Here is a 22741-nt window from a genome sequence, read left to right as displayed (position 1 = left end):
TTCTTCTGAGCTTTCAATCTCCTCATTTACAATTGTTCCGAGATATTTAAATTTACGTACTTGATCGACTCTTTCCCTATTGATTGTAAGATTTTCTTGTTGGTGTGTTTTAGATATCACCATGAACTTAGTCTTGCTTACGTTAAGAGTCAAGCCAAATTCTTCACTTTTTTCTGCTGCTTTGTCAAGAAGTAATTGTAGATCTTTGAGGTTTCCAGCTAGTAGTGCAGTGTCATCAGCAAACCTAACATTGTTAATGTTTAGCCCATTCACTTTAATGCCAGCTATTTCATCTGATAGAGCTGCCTGGATTATGTCTTCTGAATACATATTAAACAATAAGGGTGAGAGAACGCAACCTTGTCTCACACCCCTCTTTATTTCTATATCATTCGATAACTCATTTTCTACCTTCACGGTTGCGGTTTGATTGCAGTAGAGGTTATATATAATGCGGATGTCTTTCTTATCAAGTGTTTTCTTTTCTAACAATTCTATGAGATGATCATGACGAACTTTGTCAAATGCTTTATTATAATCCAGGAAGCACACATATAGTGGCTGGTTAACCTCCATACATCGTTGCGCTAATATGTTAAAAGCAAACAATGCTTCTCTTGTACCGAGGGAACTTCTAAAACCGAACTGTGTTTCACTTATACCTTCTTCTACTTTTTTGTATATTCGTTGGTGTATAACTTTTAGAAATATCTTTAAGGTGTGACTCATTAAGCTTATTGTACGGTGATCATTACAAGTTTTGGCATTAGCCTTTTTGGGTAATGTAACAAAGGTAGATGTCAACCAATCCCTAGGAATAATTCCCGAATTATAAATATCATTAAACAATTGTACAAATATATCTATATGGTCTATTCCTATGAGTTTCAGGATGTCATTTGGTATCTTATCCGGTCCAGGGGCTTTTCCTGTCTTTGATTTGTTGATAACATGTAATATTTCTTCTTTCGATATGCTTGGTCCTCGTTCTCCGATCATGTTATCATAAAATTTTTGATCTTTTCTTGTATCTTCAAATAGTTCTTTGACATATTCTGTCCACCTGTCCAGTTTACCTTTAACATCAGGAATTATTTTGTCATTTTTATCTAACAATAAACTTGTACTTTTCTTTTTATTAAGTCCAGCTAAATCTTTAACTTTTTTGTGTAAGTTGAAACTATCATGTCTTGTTTCATAACTCTCAATTTCAGAGCATTGTTCCTTGTACCATTCTTCTTTTGCTCGCCGTGTTTCTTTTCGTATTTCTGCATGTAATCTTTTATACTCACTTTCATCTCTATTTTTAAGTATTCTTCTTTGTTCCATCAATTGTAATATCTTCTCTGTCATCCACTTCTTTTTCATGTTGTCGTGTTTGGTCGCCATTGTGTTTTTACATGCATTATTTAATGTGTCTTTTATAAGTTCCCATTTGCCATCAATGTCTTCTGTTTGATTATTCTTTATCCTAACTAATTCCTTATTAATCTCTTCAGAAGTCTTTTGTTTAGTCAAGGGGTCTCTTAGAATAGTTGTATTTATATAGTCCTTCTTTTGTTTCTTTTGTATGGCTTTCAGTTTCACATGGAACTTTGCTACTAAAAGGTTATGATCAGAAAATATATCAGCTCCTGGATATGTTTTCACACCATGAATAGAATTTTTGTACCTCTTGTTTATAAGTACGAAATCAATTTGATTTCTGCAAACTTCTTCATTACAGTCTCTTGGTGATTTCCAAGTATAAAGTCTTCGTTTAGGGAGTTTAAAAAATGTGTTTGTAATAGACAGATTGTTTTCCTGGCAAAATTGTGACAGCAAATCTCCTCTTTCATTTCTTGTTCCTAAACCAAAAGGTCCAATAAGATCACCTTCACTTCCTTCACCTATTTTGGCATTAAAATCTCCCATGATGATAATAATGTCTCTGCTTTTTCAGGTTCCTATTGCTTGTGTTAATTCTTCATAAAATTTTCCTATTTCTTCTTGGTCTTTGTCGGCTGTTGGAGCATAGATTTGGATTAAATTAATATTTGTTTGTTTCGTTTGTAAATGTAGACTGATTACTCTATCTGAGATTATTAAAATGCTTTTGACAGATTTACTAGCATACTCATCTAAAATTATTCCTACCCCATTCCTGTGCTGGCTATCAGAATTTCCCGAGTAATATACTTTCATGTTGTCAATGGTCATTTCTCCTGAGTCAGGCCATCTTGTTTCACTTACACCCAAAATGTTAATTTTTAGGCGTTTCATTTCTTGTATAACATTATTTACTTTGCCTGGTTGGTATAATGATCTTACATTCCAAGTTGCTATTGTTGCATTATTTTTGTATTTACTTGTGGCATTGTTCAAGGCTCTCCCCCCCGGAGATCCGAGTGGGGGAGTTGAAACTCCGGATAATTTGACATTGAACCCTGCCATGATGAGTTTTCCTGGGGATATCCATTGGATCTTTAATGCTGTGGTTTCCCGTTGCCTTCAGCATCCTATGCCGTTGACCACCCTTGGTGATTCTTCCGTCTTTAGGAGTGATTTCTCACTCCAAGGACAAGAGGGTGCCCTTGCTCTACCAGCTCATCCGCCCTCTAGAAGGTCGTTGGCTTAGTAGAGGGTTCTCCTTATCCCGGGAGAAACTCGGTCGCCAGAGCCTCGTTAGCGTAGCAGGGGATACCACGTGCCGGAGAGGTTGCCATTTGTGTGGGAGAGGCTATTGGTGACGCATCCCACACCTTGCATAACTTCTTATATGTATCTATTTCACCAGTTGTTGTGGAGAGTGTAGTAAGTATTCATTATAAAAGTCCCAATATTCTGTTGGTACGTATGGCTGCAATTTCTTTATGTCAGTTTCTTTTCATCTGTTTCACATAGACCAGTGGGTAAGCAGGAGCACATGACTACATAGAACGGCTGATAGTAGAAAGCAACAGTTTAAGACTATGAAAAGCAGTCCATGAATGAAATTCCTTCCTCCGACGTGATCCTCCATAAATTCACTTACAATATATCTTGCTTTTTCGTCTTTTTTCACTCTTCTTCCCATAGGCTTCACTGAAAGTACTGATTTCTTGAAGTATTTTGGCCACCAGTTGTGAAACAAGAAATGTCTGCTTTCCGTGCTATTTCAACAGTAAATCGGTTGTTCTCGTTCGAAGCTACTATTAATTCTACGTATTCACCTATTTAATATATTGTGGCTGGTGTGCGGATCTTTCTCTTTACAACACGAAAATCACGATCACATGGCGTGAAAGAATGCTCACGTACGGTAAAATGATGGTGTACCATTTGTAATCTCCCAGTAGAAATAAGGGTTGGGAGAAGACTAACAACAGTGTTATTTTTGTTCTGACTGGGACACCCATCAGAAAATATGTGTAGGTGCTGGGTAGAACATGGTAACTCACTATTAATGTCGTTTAAGGTGAAAGAGCAGACTTCATCCGGGATTTTGATACCCTCCTCCGCAAGATATACACAAAACTTTGCTGTATTTCCCCTCATGACATCTCCAAGACAAGTGTCGTTTCTGCACTAATATGGAATTTTCATTCTGTCTGTAGGCCATGGACATATAGTAGAAGTGTTCTTTTAGAATATGACTGTAGGTATTGCCTCTACAGTCACGAAAATATGAATAACTCATATAGCGTTCAAAAAGTGTAAAAGTGGTGGTTTTCTAATAAGCTATTCGAATGTATTAAGCTATTCTATAAAAATAAAGTCAAAACTGCAGAAAAAAATACATTTTCAAGTATTGAAATTTAGAACTTTCACAAGTTTGATGAAGTTGTAAGCTGTCACGTAACAGAGCACAACTAATTGTACACTATCTTTCCACTTATTTGTTACATTCATAGTGCTCTATTTCTCATTCACCTGAAATTCTGTAATGATCTTCCGGTACGTAATTCTGTCTATTCGTTCAATATATTGCCCTGCTTTCTTTTAGCATGGTCGTATATTTCCATTTCCTCGACTGCATCCGTAATTCCCCCTTTCTTCTGACATTGCGTGGGCGGTCTCTTTCAAATTCCTTCCGCTGTGGAATTATTGATCTTAATCAACTTAGGATGCTCTTGAAATCTGGTGTTGAAATTACGACCCGTCTGACCTATATAACATTTTTGCAAACCATCGTCTCAAAAATTCTCATTCCCATGAACATCTACTTTATATTACTATACTGCGGTTATTAAAACTACAATATCTTGAAAACGGTAATAAATTCCAAATTAACATGAGTATACCACACGAGTTAATGCGCACTTGATTAACATTTCAGTGCGAAAAAAAAAAATCAAGGAGGGACACTATCTGCATCTGTATATCCGTACATCTTATTAAAGTGTATGTACTCGTATGTGTATATGTATGTATGTATGACGTATGGAAGTATGTATGTTCCACATCTCCTCCTAAATCATCGAATCGGTTTCAGTCAAACCGCTCTAGGGGTAGAAACGACCTCCCCCTCAAAGTATGGGGTGGGGTGAAAAAGAAGAGCAGCTCACGACGCGCAGATAGCCAGACTATAGTCGTCCAGTATTTGAAACTGGGAGCATGTAACACCATAGCTCTAATGCTGTACTGATTTATTTTGCTTTTGTTTCATTTAATGTTACATTGCTGTGCTTCTGTAAATGTGTTTGTTTGAATATATAACACGAAACTGTATACTCCTTTCTTTGTAAAAACTTTGAGTCATGGTCTGATTCTATGCGATGTAGTATATCTGTTGTTTAAAAGCTTTGTCCCATTTGGAGGGAACAAAACTTACTGTACATGATTGTAATTTTGTGTGAATAATTTTTGGTAGAAATGTCAATATGTGCAAATGTTCTGTTTTATTTAATGTATTTGGTTGTTGTTATGTAAACTGCTGATCCTCACTTAGGATTCTTAGTTATTCTGTGTGTAAAAGTTGTTGTGGTTCCCCTCGGGAACGGAACTGTGTAGTGCGCGCAAATTGTGGCTGGCCTAGGTAGGAAAGGTGGAACTGATAGTCAGTCGGGGACGAGCCACCAGTCGGGGACGAGGTACGAGTCCGTGCACTGCCATCTAAAAGATGCATATTGTGCTGATTCCGAGAGAGGCTTTTCCTGCTTCTTTCCAAGGCCTCGGATGGATGGATAGATAGCTGGAACTATTCTGGAATTTGTATCTATCATCGCCACCAAGAAATGACAGAGTCCAGCAATTCTGCCTGCAATTCCATCTACCAACATGCAGTTGCCACCACATTGCGCAATCATTGCAACGTAATACTATAATGATGTACAGTGAAGGATCAGCTTAATGGATGTGCTAATATGCTGAAATATAAGGTAATTTATATCTGAATTTATGTACCTTCCTTGACTTTTCTCCTCATCATAACACCTCTCAGGGTCCTCTCCGTTTGAACTAAAGTGATTACCGAGTGTCCTTACTGAAAGTACGTTAAAACTCAGTTTTCTAATTAATGCCTCTTGAACATAGTAAAGTGAAAGTTAAAGTTAATGTGGCAAGAGAGTGGGTTAGAGTTAATGATGCTTGCTGAAAATAATTTTCTTAGTAAAAATGCTTATTAATGTGTTGTTGCCAACTTCAAATTAAAAGTTCTTAAGACTCAGGCTTATAAAGTTTTGCTTAGTAAATGATCACATTACTGCCTGTTGTAAATCGCAGAAAGTGAGTCAGTATCTTACATAAATGTTAATTTTATGTCTCACGGTAGTAAAAGTGGAAAACTGCATAGTAGGAAATTATATGTTCATGATTATTAAGTGTTTGCCTCTCTTGTGTGCATATTAACAGTATAAAGACCACTCAGTTTGTGTAAGCCCTGAAAGTGATAGTGTTTTTCTGTACCTGTTATAATTTTGAAAATAGTTTGTGCTGCTCCAACTGTTAGTTTCACTCTTACCGTAAACATATGAGTGTGTCAGAGTTCATTGCACTCGCTTGTGGTCAAGTATAGGTTGTGTTTACCCATTAGAGTTACTAATAACTATTTTCTTGAACGAGATGTTAATCATTCTCTTGCCTAGTTAGGCTGGCGACCGTTTTCTTTATCAATTAAACAGTGCAGATAGGCAAAATAATGTTTGTTACTTTTCGAATATTTACGTAATTCTGACTTTCACTCCCGATAAGCCACCTCCGTTAGGTACAACACGGTCAACACAACAAAATTCCTCTCAGAGGGTAACACTGCTCTGTTGCTTTATACCATAATTGCTATAACAAAATAATTCTGTTTTGCAAACTGACTCCTACTTTAAGGTTATGGTATAGCAGTAACAGACAGGAGTGTTATAAGCACTTCGTGACCTGCAACAAACTTTACAGGTAATTTCAAATTTTTGCGAGGTAGTTTCTCGCTGAACACCAATGATGATAGGAAAATGGTTTATCGCTTACTACATTTTCGCCATTCTTGCAGCAAAACTACCGCATCAGGCATGGCCTTTCAATTTCTTACTTCTTTAGTACAAACACAGCTTGCAGCAGTATTCATGTATAGCACTGGACGTAACTGCAAAAAATATATCGTTGTACGAGACATAATTCAGGAGATATGACGTCTTAAACATTGAGATGCTTGAAGCTGCCGCGTCATGCATAACGTTTTAATTTATTACTTCTATGTAACAAAATCTATTCGCAACATATTTCGCAGACAGAATCCACATATAGCACTGTTTATAACTGCAAAGTGATATCATTGCACAACACACATTTCTGGAGATATAAGCACTGGGCTACGTGAAGACGAAAGTGCGGGACGAAGTTATCTAGAGATACGAGGGTAATCCCAAAATTAAGTCTCCTATTATTTGTAGAAGTACAAAACTCTGTTTGTGTGGCAGTTGGTCACACTGTTATGAAGAGTGCTTCACACGCTGTGTGTAAACATGCACACGCCGCGCTGAGGCGATCAGTCGTAGTTTGGCAGCCGTTGAGAATGGAGCTCCCGTTAGATGTTACCGCCAAGTGCGAATTGCACGCAGTTATTCGGTTTTTGAACGCAAAGGGCACTGCGCCGATTGAAATCCATCGCCAATTGACGGAAGTGTACGGAGAGTCGTGCATGGATGTCAAAAATGTAGGTAAGTGGTGTAGAGAGTTTGCAGCTGGTCGGACCGAAATTCACGACGAACAAAGGAACGGGAGACCGTTAGTTTCTGAGGAGACAGTGCTGAAGTTTGAGCAAAGCATGCGTGAAGATCGGCGGATCACCCTGGATGATCTTTGCACGTTGGTTCCTGAGGTTTCCCGAAGCACCGCTCACAGAATTTTAACGGAAACATTGAACTACCGGAAGGTGTGCGCAGATGGGTGCCACGCATGCTGACTGAGGACCACATGCGGCAACGAGTTGATGCTTCCTGCGCATTTCTTCACCGTCTTGCAGCCGAACAGGACAACTTTCTGGACTCAATTGTCACGGGTAACGAAACCTGGGCATACTACTTTACACCTGAGACCAAGCAACAATCACGCTTAGCGTAGGGTGACCAAACGTCCCGGAAAACCGGGATTGTCCCAATTTTCATCCCTGTGTCCCGGTGTCCCGAAAATTTGTTTCGGGACGCTCAAAAGTCACGGAATTCAGTTTTTAAATACATTTCGTGAAACTTTCTCAAATTTTTGTGATTCCGCTATATTAAAGGAAATACAACACAAGAAATTAATATATTTTAGCTTAATTGTCTAAAACCTCCATTGTCCCATACTAGTAATCACAGTATCAATATTGACACACTCGGGCAATAATTTACTTTGAGCGGTACTTTGGCCAACAAGTAGTAAGTTGTATTATTGTAACAGAGCTATGAAACCGTCCGATTGTCGCGCCACTTACTCACACAGTCTTTGTCAGAACAGTGTAGTAGTTGATGTTTTGTCAGACAAACTGCAATAGTGTTTTCTCATATTAGTGGTATTATTGCTGCAGTACTGTGAAACGCAATGCCGAAACGTGCCTGCAAGTTCAGTGACTGTTATTCCAAGGAATGGAATTTCATTAAGAAAGGTCGTTTTGATTACGAAGCAGAGTGTTCCGTATGTAAATGTTTTATTAGTATAAGTCATGGTGGACGTTCCGACATAGTTGAGCACATCAGGTCAAAGAAACACATTAACAGATACAGTGCACCGAGCTGCAGTAAAACTCTACAAAATTATTTTGTGAAACATCAGTCAAGTGAAGAGACGAAAGTTCGAGCAGCCGAGCTTACACTAGCCTACCACACGGTAAAACATCACCAAACTTATAGATCTAGTGATTGTACTAATAAGTTTAATAGCATTATGTTTGATGACTCTTCCATTGCAAAAAAGTTTAGTTCAGCAAGAACTAAAGTGTCAGCCTTAGTGAAAGGAGTTATTGCTCCCCAGAGTGTAAAGGAAAGCCTTGAATATATCAAAAAGTCTTCTTTCTACGGGATATCTACTGATGCCAGCAGTCATAAGGCCACTAAAATATTTCCGTTTGTTGTTAAGTTTTTCGATATTAATCAGGGAATTCAGACCAAACTTTTGAAGATGAGTTCCCTACCTAATGAAACATCTGACGAAATTTCAAGATTTTGTATGAATACAATCGAAATGTTTGATCTTGAGAAAAATAAATGTGTGGCATTTTGTGGAGACAACACCAACACAAACTTTGGTGGTTTAAAAAGACAAGGCAAATGCAACGTATTTACCAAATTAAAGGCAACATCGCATGAAAACATTGAAGGCATAGGGTGCACATGTTTTACACAATAGCGTGCAGACATCTGCTGTCAGTTTAAGCTGTGAGTTTGAAACTATCGTCATGAAGGTATACTCACACTTTTACATATACAGGGTGAGTCACCTAACATTACCGCTGGATACATTTCGTAAACCACATCAAATACTGACGAATCGATTCCACAGACCGAACATGAGGAGAGGGGCTAGTGTAATTGGTTGATACAAACCATAAAAAAATTTACGGAAGTATGTTTTTTAACACAAACCTACGTTTTTTTAAATGGAACCCCGTTAGTTTTGTTAGCACATCTGAACATATAAACAAATACGTAATCAGTGCCGTTTGTTGCATTGTAAAATGTTAATTACATCCGGAGATATTGTAACCTAAAGTTGACGCTTGAGTACCACTCCTCCGCTGTTCGATCGGAACCCCGTTAGTTTTGTTAGCACATCTGAACATATAAACAAATACGTAATCAGTGCCGTTTGTTACATTGTAAAATGTTAATTACATCCGGAGATATTGTAACCTAAAGTTGACGCTTGAGTACCACTCCTGCGCTGTTCGATCGTGTGTATCGGAGAGCACCGAATTACGTAGGGATCCAAAGGGAACGGTGATGGACCTTAGGTACAGAAGAGACTGGAACAGCGCATTACGTCCACATGCTGATACCGTTTTATTGGTCTTTTTCACTGACGCACATGTAAATCGTGCATGGCAGAATGACGCTATCCAAAACTGGCACTGAGGCAAGTGTACTGCATCACGGGCCATAAATGGTAGGGGTGAACGACGGCTGCAGAGTTGTTTAGGGGCGAACAGACGTGCATCTGTTGAGCAACAGACCACCCAGATGAAGTAAGGGGAAGCGCCTCCTGAGCGACCGTCCAACGAACATCAAGGCGTATGCGATTCCGCAGCACGAGCCTGGTTCATGCACCCATGCTGACTAACGTTAATTAGTGACGAAGGTTAGAATTGGCACGCCAATATCGCGACTGGACGTCCACAAAGTGGCGGCAGGTGGCCTTTTCAGGGGACCACTTTTTATGCTCCATCAGCGTGAAATGTCTGAAAGAAAACACACTGCAACGGTCGTCGGAAGGGTCCAGGCCGGAGGAGGGAGCGTTACATTCTGGAGCATTATTTCTTGGAATTCCGTGGGTGATCTCGTCATCCTGGAAGCCACAATGGGCCAACACAAGTATGCATAATCCTTGGGGGCCATGACTACCACTATGTGCAGTCTATTTTTCCTTGGCACAATGGCATCTAATAGCAGCACAATGAGATGCGACACACAGCTTGCAGTGTATATGAGTGGATCAAAGAGTGGCAGGATGGCTTCACATACTCCCTCGACAACCAAACTCCCCAGATTTAAACCCAATCGAGAATCTGTGGGACCTCCACCATCGCACCATGTAACACCTCCGTTTTTATCCCGACCTGATCTGATCGAATAGCAGCCCAATATTTATTATTAACAAGACCGTGAACCTAATGGGGCTGTTAATCGGAATTGACTGCTAAGGAAGTTGTTACTTTCCAGTTCGTCCTGTTCAATACTATAATACTGAATGTATGGTAATAAGGAACACCAACACTGTTTTACTAATTACGAACTTATATACTTCTCAAAACACAAAAAGGTGACAGCCACTGCCTTCGTCATACATATCTAATTACGGCTAATCTCAGCACAGGCTTTCTTCATTTGCCATTACCGTCACACGCTAATCCATCACTGCATCCAACACTGCAATCCAAGGTTAGGCCGGCGCGATAGACGCGAAACTAAATATCGGCACTAGTAACGTCACTGATCACTTTTATAAAGATACTTCATCACCTTTCCGGTATTTATTTATTATTTAGGGGTCTAACCACGGCGATGGTGACACCCTTCTCGGTTAAAAACCCTGTATTCCAATAATTGCCTCCTCACACACACCATTCCCGCCAACCACTCTGGCGCATCTCGACACTCACTCTCGCAACACGTCACAATCGATTGTTCGCCCTATCGACCTGTGCCGAGTGCAAAGTTATAGGAAGGGCCTACGGACCCCTTACAACCACAAACCCTCAACCGAGAAACCTAGCGCAGATTGCCATTGCACTGAAGTCGGCGTGGTTCCACACCCCTGTCGGGATCTTACCGAATCTCACTGACAGTCTTCCTGCTCATGTCTCAGAATGGCCTTTGCTACAGAAGGTGCTTATTCAGGCTTTTGACAGGTGGTCACATTAACGTGGCTGGATAGTGAAAAGAAATGCTGTGGCTTAAGATTCAGCATACTGCTGCTGTTGGGGGTGGTGGTGATAACATAGATAGAGAAGTGGGAAGATGGACAGACAGAGAGGAGGAAGGAGGAATGGACACAGATGGTGGGGGAGGAGGTGATGGGCAGAGAGAGAGGGAGTGTGAAATGGATGGAAAGGAAAAAGGAGGAAATGGACACAGAGAGAGGGGAGAGAAGGAGCTGAACTGAGAGAGGGGGGGGGGGAGGAGGAAATGAAAAGAGGAAGGAAAGAGGAGGAGGTGTCCATAAGTTGCACAGAGAGAGGGAGGGGAGGAGGAGATGGGCAGAGAGAGGGGGAGGAGGAGAGAGAGTTGTAGGAGATGGTGAGAGATGGGGGGAGAAGTTGGACAAAGAGAAGGGGATGAGAAGATAGAGGGGGTGAAGATTAGATGGAGGTGGAGTTAGAAGGTGGAGGAGGAGATGGGCAGAAAGAGAGGAGGTGGAAATTGTCGGAGAGAGGGGGAAGGAGAAGATGGACTAATAGAAGACTGTAACAAATACGTACCCAGGCATTACTAGGTACTCAGTTGATTTACCTCCTCAACGACCCCACGCGACTAGTATTGACGAGGACAGACATATTTTTCGCTCAGCTTTGCTGATTCATACAGGCACATCCCATAACTTGACTCCAGAAACAGACTTTTTTCTTGTTTTCAGCGAGACAGGTATCGACGTGGGCAGCACAACAACGTCTGGAGCAACGTGGACCACGGATGTGAGAACAGCTGCCATTGTTGTGGACTGCCTTAACGCGGGAGCAGAGAGTGGCACGCCGAACGTGGTGCGCGCAATGCCACCGCTGGATGCATAAGTGGCACTACGTCGTCTTTTCAGAAGAGTCCTGGCCCTGCATACAGCAAGACGGTGGACGTATCCATTTGCGGCGGCTCCGAGGAGAACCAACGCCGTCAGATCGCGCACCTCGTCGTCGTACAGGCCCAGCACCAGCCGTGATTGTGTGAGGCGTCAGTGAGTACACAGTAGGATCACCTGTGATTGGTATAGCTCTTAATTTGGAAAACAACTTCTGCATTTCTGTTGCATCACCTTCGGGATCTCCGTGAGGTTACACCAAGGAAATGTACACTTACTGATTTGACTTATCCCGATACAGGGAGTTTTTGACTACTGAACTGGTCAGCAGTTACTTCGTATCACCCAATGAAATCATCTCGCCACGGGTGCCTAGAGACTGCCACACCACCACTCGCCAGCCACTAGAACTGATGAACTCTGGAATAGAGCTGAAGCAGCGTGAATTGAAGTATTCGCTAATATCTTTGAAACTCGCAATTAGTTGAGTTGATGCCCGGTTGGGCTAGAGCCATTTTTGCTGCCAGAAACGGCGGCTTTGTGAACTAAATTTCGCGACCTTTACCTAGAAATTGAATAATGCATTCTTCCTAATATATAATGTGTCCGCACAGTAAGTGGAATTTCATTACTTGTTACCCTTTCTTTTGTTGCATTTTCAATGGTCAGCATCGTAGGTTAATGAGATGTAACCTGAATTTTCTACCTTTCTGTAAGTGATTCTCAGTTTTTATATACTATATACCGACAAGGCGATTCCCGACATTTCACACACAGTGGTCAACCTCACCGAACGACAATTGACCGAAGAGGAAGTGTCTGTTCTTCAAAAAGGAGGGAATTTCGCTATCACCCCGAGAACTATACCTATGGAGGATATCATTGCCAACACCGAAGCAGCCATTCGCACCCTTCCTTGTGAAAGGGCAGAGGAAATACGCACGGAAACAGCCAGGATACTGCGCCGAGCGAAACCACCGGCTTGCAACCTAAAGAAAGAAGAAGTACAAGCCATTAAGAATCTCAACGCTGACAAGAGTATATTGGTACTGCCTGCCGATAAGGGGAATGCGACCGTCGTAGTGAAGACCGGAGAGTATGAGAAAAAGATCCGAGACCTATTAGATCCGACGACGTACCGAAAACTAAGCGCAGATCCGACGCAGCGTATCACACGGAATACGAATCGATTAATCAAGGCGTCTTCTCTGCCGGCGGACATACAGAGAAACCTGCGCAACACAGAAGCCCTACCACCGCGACTGTATGGATTACCCAAGATCCATAAGAACAACGTTCCACTGAGACCGATCGTTAGCGCTCCTGGATCACCGACATATAAACTGGCAAAACACTTGGCCTCTCTGCTCCAGCCACACGTAGGGAAGACCGACACATACATTAAGGACTCAGGACATTTAATTGAGAAGCTGAAGAAACTGAAACTTGCACCAAACGACATCTTGGTCAGCTTTGATGTTGTTTCGTTATTTACGAAAGTGCCACTCAGTGACGCTCTGGAGCACATCGGTTCAATTTTCCCGCAGGACATCAGAAATCTCTTCCACGCATGTCTCACCACGAGCTATTTCACGTGGAATGGCGATTTCTACGAACAGCTGGAAGGCGCCGCCATGGGTAGTCCTCTCAGTCCAGTGGTGGCCAACTTCTTCATGGAACAATTCGAAGCACACGCACTGGACTCGGCGACTTGCAAACCTAAGGTGTGGTACAGGTACGTTGATGATACTTTCGTGGTGTGGAGCCATGGTGAAGAACAGCTCGGTGACTTCCTAAGACACTTGAACAGCCTCCATGCCAACATAACATTTACCATGGAAGTAGAAAAGGACAAGAAACTGCCATTTCTAGATGTGCTGGTCACAAGGGACGGCGAAACCCTGGGACACAGCGTGTATCGAAAACCGACACACACGGACCGATACCTGCACAAACTGTCAAACCACCACCCGAGCCAGAAAAGAGGCATGATTGGTACGCTCGTAACGAGAGCAGGACTAATATGTGAGCCGCAACACCTCAAACGAGAAATGCAACACCTGGAAACTGTCCTGAGGAGCAATGGGTACTCCAAAAATTATATTAGAAGTGTAACAGAGCCAAACACTCGGCGAAGTAAGGAACCAGAAAAAGAAATGTCGGGTACGGCCTTTCTGCCATATATTCCCAGAGTGACGGACAGAATCGGCCGTATATTGCGCAAACATGGCGTAAAGACGATTTTCAAACCGACAAGGAAGATCAAAGAGTGTCTTAGATCGACGAAGGAGAAAAGAGACCCACTTGCAATGTCGGGAATATACCCTATACCATGCACATGCGGAAAAGTTTATGTCGGAATGACTGGACGATCCATCAACACCAGGATCAAAGAGCATAAGCGACATTGCAGGTTGGGGCAGGTGGAGAAATCGGCCGTGGCAGAGCACGCACTGAATGAGACCGACCACGTAATAAAATTCGCCGACACGGAAGTTCTGGCCGTAGAGAAGCATTATCACACGCGCTTGTTCAGAGAAGCTGTAGAAATACAAAAACACGCGAACAGTTTGAACAAGAAAGAGGAAAGCCTTAAGGTCAACGGATCCTGGCTTCCCGTACTGCAGCGAACGACCGTCGCAGGTAGCAAGAGGAGAACCGCACCGGAAATGACCACGGAGAAGCCCTCGGACGTTGGCGCGCCAGGTACATATTGTCTGCGGCCGCGAGCTCGGCTCCAGTTCACCACCGGCAATGGAGGGTGAAGCTTTGACAATGCCAACCACTCGTGCTGGCGATACGTCAGAAAAATCATTAGATGAACGTCGGCCGAAGAACCCGAGACAGAAGCCAATAGGCAGTTTGTCACTACTTGTACAGTTCCCGATTTACAATGCCACCTCATGTTGCAAGCATTAAGGACTTTCCTATCACTACGTCAATTAGCATCGTTGTTCACTGGGAAGAACTACTAAAAATCTAGAATTCTCAGAAATAAATTGACGTTGCCCGTAGTTTGATTCGACACTTGGGCCACAATCAGACTGTATTTAGGAGAATAACGATGAACAAAATGGGGATGCCTAAAATGCTTCTCTAGAACAGTTCGTACACATTAATAATGACCACTCATGACAGCTGCACCATTGTAGCTCTGAGAAATAATTTTATTTGAATTATCTGTAATATCCAGTGAAGTATCTTTGAGTGATTGTGCTACAGTTATTACACATATTCAAGAAAACTAACTACCCCAGAAGGTTTCTACAGATTCACCCTTAGACGAGGCATATCTGATAACCACGACAAGTTGTGAAAATATTGAAATAACAGTTGTAAGCTCCTCTCCAATTATCGTCTCGCTGGGTACGATTTTCTACTCCTCCTGACGTGCGTGCTGCATAGGGAGCGAGCTCACAATCCTGTATTACCGTGTACAAGAAATATCTGTGACGGTTACAGGTGAACACGTAAGTCGACCAAATTGGAACAAGGACTACATTTATTTTATCGGTTTCACAAAATACTGTGATCATTGTTAGTTCCTGTAATAACCATGTGTCACTGCCATATAGATAGCCCTATGCTTTGGTGAAATTTCAGTTTCTCTTAGAGTGGCCAATTTGCCCTCCTTCCCCATCCGCGATTTTGGTTGATTTGACTGTCTCCCAATAAATCAACTTCATGTTTCAGATCTGGCTGGTCTCAATACTCGGCCAATTAGCCATAAGCATTATAGCTCTCTACCACTAACCTTTTTTTTTCAAAACTGTAAATACTCGAATACAATTAAGAAATGAAACAAAGGAAGAGTGACAAACAAACTCCATTGCTAATATGGAATAAGCCTCTTCCGCTTCACATATGATTGTTCAATACAGTGAGTTATCGTTTAGAATATGATTTAAGTATCATCTGCATTATATGTTAAATGATACTATGATAAAAATATGGCTAAATAACTTATTCAAATTTCATTCAAATTTTTCAAAAAACTGAAGACTACTTTCTTCGAATATAGTTCTAACCTTATCTCGAAACATGTTGCTCATATCTCTGTCAAACACTTTGAACAGTCACAACTGTATGATTGAATCAATATTTTGACAATAATTTTAACTTTAAATACGATGAATGAACCATCAAAGCAATAAACAAACAGACACACAAAACAGAAATGCTTTTCTCTATAATCTTGATCAAGTTGAGCATCTCTGCTGAATTGGCACTAATATTAATGAAAAGGCCTCAGCAGTATTATTACACTACTGGCCATTAAAATTGCTACACCAAGAAGAAATGCAGATGATAAACGGGTATTCATTGGTTCAAATGGTTCAACATTAACATCTGAGGTCATCAGTCCCCTAGAACTTAGAACTACTTAAACCCAACTAACCTAAGGACATCACACACATCCATGTCCGAGGCAGCATTCGAACATGCGAGCGTAGCGGTCACGCGGTTCCAGACTGAAGCGCCTAGAACCGCTCGGCCACTTTTATCCATTTGATAAATATATATTATACTAGAACTGACATGTGATTACATTTTTACGCAATTTGGGTGTATAGATCCTGAGAAATCAGTACCCAGAACAACCACCTCTAGCTGTAATAACGGCCTTGATACGCCTGAGCATTGAGTCAAACAGAGCTTGGATGGCGTGTAGAAGTACAGCTGTCCATGCAGTTTCAGCACGATACCACAGTTCATCAAGAGTAGTGACTGGCGTATTGTGACGAGCCAGTTGCTCGGCCACCATTGACCAGACGTTTTCAGTTGGTGAGAGATCTTGAGAATGTGCTGGCCAGGGCGGCAGTCGAACATTTTCTGTATCCAGAAAGGCTCGTACAATAACATGCGGTCGTGCATTATCCTGCTGAAATGTAGGGTTTCGCAGAGATCGAATGAAGGATAGAGCCACGGGTCGTAACACATCTGAAATGTAACGTCCACTGTTCAAAGTGCAGTCATCCGTCAAAATGGCGGCGCACACAGCCATATAGAACACATATAACACATAAACCATCCCAAAGTGACCCATAGATAATCACAGAGTACACCAGAGAGCATCCCAGAGTGCCCCAAAGAGCATCCCAGAGTGGAGTAGAGAGCATCCCAGAGTGCCCCAGTGAGCTAAAACACTAAGAAGAATCGCTTCTCGGCTTTTGGCAAGATCAATGTGTATCAGTCTCTAAGACATCACAAAGTAAATAAACAAATATTGCGGTTTATCAGCGCGCTACTTCCTGCCGCGCCTAGCTGGCTTCTAATTATCTGCAGGAAGTGTGACGTATGGCGCTGCTCTTATCAGTACTTGCAGGCAGCTACGGCATGTTTGGCTCGTTTACAGTTGCTTTATACTACGAAGCTGCTGCATTTATTTTAACACGAGTCAACTGCATGTATTACACAGCCATGCAGCGTTTTTATTGATTATTAATGATTATAATCATATGTTTCTCTATTTCTGCAGGAGTTCCGACTCCTGGGGAGGTGGGTGGGTTATTTGTTTATTTACTTTGTGATGTCATAGAGACTGATACACATTGATCTTGCCAAAAGCCGAGAAGCGATTCTTCTTAGTGTTTTAGCTCACTGGGGCACTCTGGGATGCTCTCTGGTACATCTAAAAGATAAGAATTTTTAACTTAAAGTAGAGGTATACTTTATAAAAAAAAATCTCACGAGATAGATAAAGATGATTCGCAACTTTAAACTGAACAATAACATAAAAAATAATACATACACCATCCCAAAGTGACCCATAGATAATCACAGAGTACCCCAGAGAGCATCCCAGAGTGCCCCAAAGAGCATCCCAGAGTGGACCAGAGAGCATCCCAGAGTGCCCCAGTGAGCTAAAACACTAAGAAGAATCGCTTCTCGGCTTTTGGCAAGATCAATGTGTATCAGTCTCTATGACATCACAAAGCAAATAACTTCTGTTGTTGTACAAGAACAATTAATCTTCGCTCCAACAAAAGTAATTGGTCCAGTCAGCAGCTCTTCTTGGTCAACATTATTCGGTGTCATAGACAAAGTATCAACAGTCTTGTAGACAGGCATTCTTGATCTTCTTGTATATCTTCTCCTCCTGTACGGCATGGCTGTGTGCTTCGTGCGGCTGCCTCGAGTGAAATGAGCGTGCAGCTGCCTGCATAGCGGATGTACGTCACTGATAAGCTGGGCGCGGCAGGAAGTCGCGCCTGAAAAAGCGCAATGGCGGCTCCGGAAGTGCCTCTTTCGTGCGGATCGCGCTTAGTTAAAACTAGAGCGGGATCCGACGGGCGCCTCGTGCAGCGGATAAGTCCCGTTCAAGGTCATCCGTCAAAATGGCGGCGCACACAACCATATAGGTGACCGAGACGGTGTAACCAATAGCATCCCATACCATCAAGCCGGGTGATACGCCAGTATGGCGATGACGAATACACGCTTCCAATGTGAGCTCACCGCGATGTCACCAAATACGGATGCGACCATCATGATGCTGTAAACAGAACCTGGATTCATCCGAAAAAATGACCTTTTGCCATTCGTGCACCCAGGTTCGTCGTTGAGTACACCATCGCAGGCGCTCCTATCTGTGATGCAGCGTCAAGGGTAACCGCAGCCATGGTCACCGAGCTGATAGTCCATGCTGCTGCAAACGTCGTCGAACTGTTCGTGCAGATGGTTGTTGTCTTGCAAACGTCCCCATCTGTTGACTCAGGGATCGAGACGTAGCTGCACAATCTTTTGCAGCCATGCGGATAAGATGCCTGTCATCTCGACTGTTAGTGATACGAGGCCGTTGGGATCCAGCACGGCGTTCCGTATTACCCTCCTGAACCCACCGATTCCATATTCTGCAAACAGTCGTTGGATCTCGACCAACGCGAGCAGCAATGTCGCGATACGATAAACCGCAATCGCGATAGGCTACAATCCGACCTCTATCAAAGTCGGAAACGTGATGGTATGCATTTCTCCTCCTTACACGAGGCATCACAACAACGTTTCACCAGGCAACGCGGGTCAACTGCTGTTTGTGTATGAGAAATCGATTGGAAACTTCCCTCACGTCAGCACGTTGTAGGTGTCGCCACCGGAGCCAACTTTGTGTGAACGCTGTGGAAAGCTAATCATTTGCATATCACAGCATCTTCTTCCTGTTGGTTAAATTTCGCGTCTGTAGCACGTCATCTCCGTGGTGTAGCAATTTTGTTGGCCAGTAGTGTACATATTTGTTGTGTTACGACCAGTTTCGTTCTTAAAACATCTTCAGATCTCCTGCATTTAAACAAAACAAGAAATTAGGCTAAATCTACAGTATTTTAAAGAATAAAATAAGCTACTCGCGCTGTCCAAAGCCTTATAATAAAAAATCACTGAGTTGTCCCAGAGTCATAATATAAATTGTATGGCTGTCGTATATAATATTAAAGACCAGACGACGGCATCAATGATCAGAAGCATTTTGCTCTCCCACTGGCGGAAGTATGACGAGCAGACATGTATGTAAAGTACAAACTTACCTTTGTGCACCTGTCAACTATTCATGCACAGAGCGAGATATTTACTATTGGTGAAGTGAAAGAGATGTGTTTGACATATCTTATTGTTTGAACGCTGATATCACTAACGGGACAGAGAGAGATCTTAGCCACAGGTGTTGACAAAGTAGCGACCCACATAGCATGCATGTTTTTATATTCAATAATAAATGAATGGCTTAGGAAGAACAAAAATAATTAGCAGGAATACTGAATACTGTTACTATATTGATCTCAAATTGAGCAGATAAATAATATAAACCACATGGGTTCTCAGAACAAGAATTCCTGTAAAGTAATAAACTAATATTAACGCAGGAGAGGGTGGTAAGACTGAGTGTATAATGCAATGGATGAAATAACAACAACTCAACTCGGCAATCAGCTTCCAGCCAACGAGAAACGAATGATCTATGAGCCGTTGTGATGCTGTGCACTTGAATACCAAATCACATTACAGTTCGTCACAAGTTCCTCACAGGGAATTATAGAAAAATAACTGAGCGAGCACTTGCTTCATATGATTAAACTAATATAATCATCGTCTATTAACAACCACGGCAAAAAATGAAATCAATCTCACCATAACACCCAGTATTGCACACGTCGTCTCTGATCTCCCTCACTTCGAAATCAGGAGCACAGTACTCTATTCAAACACTCACGGCCTCAGGAGGGCAGACAACAATCAGCGCCCCTTGGTGCATCGTTAAATTTTGTCGTGTTAGAAATTAAAGTTATTTAGTCCTTTTCAGTGTTAATACATAGGTTTAGCTAGAGAGAAAATTACTGTCAAACCCTAACGCCTATGGAACGAGCTGCCTGTAACAGGAAGTGGAACCCTAACTGACAACGTACTATGAAACAAGCTGCCTGTAATAGGAAGTGGAACCATAAATGTTGTGCGTGACTCAAGTTAGAACAGATACCCAGGGGTTGATACTGTGTTTTCAAAATTCACCCCCACACAGTCGATCTGTTAACCATACCTGACTACGTGTATTGCTGCACTCCACCATATGAACTCTGGTGAAGATTTGCTCCAGCAGAGCAACACTCTGGACGAGGTTGGTACACCAGCAAGTGAAGAGTGTTGGATTCTCTTTAGCCGCCTTCATGTCGTCTTGGTGTCTCTGTAGATCTCTACCATGGAAAGCAAGGAGAGGATGTTGGTTGGTGACCGGTATCCTCGTTCTATAACAATTAATAACTGGGTTCTTTATTCATAAACAAAGAGGTACTTCACTTTAAGTTTCCATGCACTGTGGCACAATCTCTCTTCTCTACAGTCCACGTAGCCTCAATGCTGTTGAAGTAGAAGTCTGCTATGTTCACTATAATGTTGCTATGTGCTGACTGTCTCTGTGGTAGAGGCTAAGTCTGCAGCTCCGTCCCAGTGACACGCTGGAACTCCACGGTGCACAGACTCGAACTCACTGGCATAACAAGCTCGTACTGTCTGGCTGAACTGGAGCGAAATGACTAACTGGCCCTGTGGTCTGAGACGGCGATCCTAAATACTGGCACCTGAGAGGGCGTTGGCGGCACGTTTCCAGCGAGTCTTGACGGTGGCCTCATCGATACTTCTTGTGACCTCTATGCTGCATGGTGTGCTGGCGCCAGCGTACACCAGCACAAAGAGCAAACTAATCTGGTAAAATTTCTGTATATTGTCGAAGCATAGTGGCCTACATTTGATAGATGTGCTTTTGTTACAGCTATTATGCAAAGTTACAACTGCATTTAGCAGAATTCGAGCTTAAGCAGCTGTAACTGCTTCTATATGATATTGCAGTGCCTGCGTAGTTCAGAAATACATTGCAATGCGGCACTGCGGCGATACTGCCGTTATGAAATACATGAAGTGTATTCGCAATTGCGAATACAGACAACCATCAGCTGTATAATGGAATGAAGGCAATAAAAATTTTTCTAGACCGGGAGGATACCGTTTTGTTCGTTATTGTCTGTTGCATTTGTTCAGGGCGAAAGCCCCATGACACCTGTTCAAGTTCATCGTTGATCTGTTCACTCAGCATTTTTATTTATTTATTTTGTACAGAAGGCAGCTAACCCTCTGACCGAACACGATGAGCTACCATGCTGGCAGACCATTAGGGTACCAGAGCATGCTCCATGGCTTAACCCAAACTTCCATATATTGCCAACCATCTGTTTTTGAAAGTTTATTGCCCAGAGTTGGTGGATAAATACGATATTGCAGCGACTGTGTTATTCAGAACTATGATGTAATGTTCCTTCGAACATGCATGCATTCGCATAATATAATGGAAAAAAACGATTACTACAGTGGAGACACTCTCAGAATGAAACATGAAATAATTTCCCCTAACTCCAAGCTCTATTAATATGTAATTTTATGATGGACTATTTTTCCTGCTGGTAGCTGGCAGTAGCCACCAGAAGCCACTGTTGCGCAGAACCGCTTAGAAGCACACACACACACACACACACACACACACACACACACACACTCACATACACACACAAAACCGCAAGTAAACTTCTTGGGAATTAAGTGTGGTGTCTAAGCGGTTCTGCGCAACAGTGGCTTCTGGCGGTTACTGCCAGCGGCCATCTACTCTGATTATTACACTCAATCAAAACTGAAATCCCAGGCTTGGATTATGAAACAGTTTTCCCCAATCTCATTATAATAAGTAGTCACATACATACACGTAAATCTCTACTAGATTCACCTTTATTTTAAGCTACTAACACAGTAAATTTGAAACAAATACGTGCAGTGAAGTGAAGTACCACTGCCACGTCTCACCCCGATTGCCTGAAGGCCCAAACAGAATGTCAAAGACGAACACACGCTTCATCACTTCCAGAAATAGACAACTCAAAGAGTTTCTTCGGCTAATCAAAGTTGATCATTGAATATCTTTTCTCACTACTGCGAAGATAATTTCACGATATAAACAGAATCAGAAACCGTGTGTAAAAATGAAAGTGTAGTTTAACACGCAATTTCCAGCAGCCCCTCCTTCTTAATTAGAACACACCTGCAATGAGTTTTATAGGATACTGTCAGAAGGAAATAGAAACTGGTGTGAAACATCCTAAAATTTTTACGAAAGAACAAATATATCTAATAACGAAAAGTTTAAACTTACCGATGGCTCTTTTGCAGTTGTTTAAGTAATGGTAACAACCTGGCAAGCCCTACAGATTCGGAGCTATGCAGTGCTCAGCCATGCATTCCAAATTCTAACTTCAATAACCCTAGAGTGAGTTACGTAATATTGAAAAACCAACAATCAAAATTAGTTAAAAACTAGTATTAAAGAAAGCTCATTACA

The sequence above is a fragment of the Schistocerca americana genome, chromosome 4 (genome assembly GCF_021461395.2).
Source record: "Schistocerca americana isolate TAMUIC-IGC-003095 chromosome 4, iqSchAmer2.1, whole genome shotgun sequence".
In the NCBI taxonomy this organism is placed as follows: Eukaryota; Metazoa; Arthropoda; class Insecta; order Orthoptera; family Acrididae; genus Schistocerca; species Schistocerca americana.
This window is presented reverse-complemented; position numbering follows the sequence as displayed.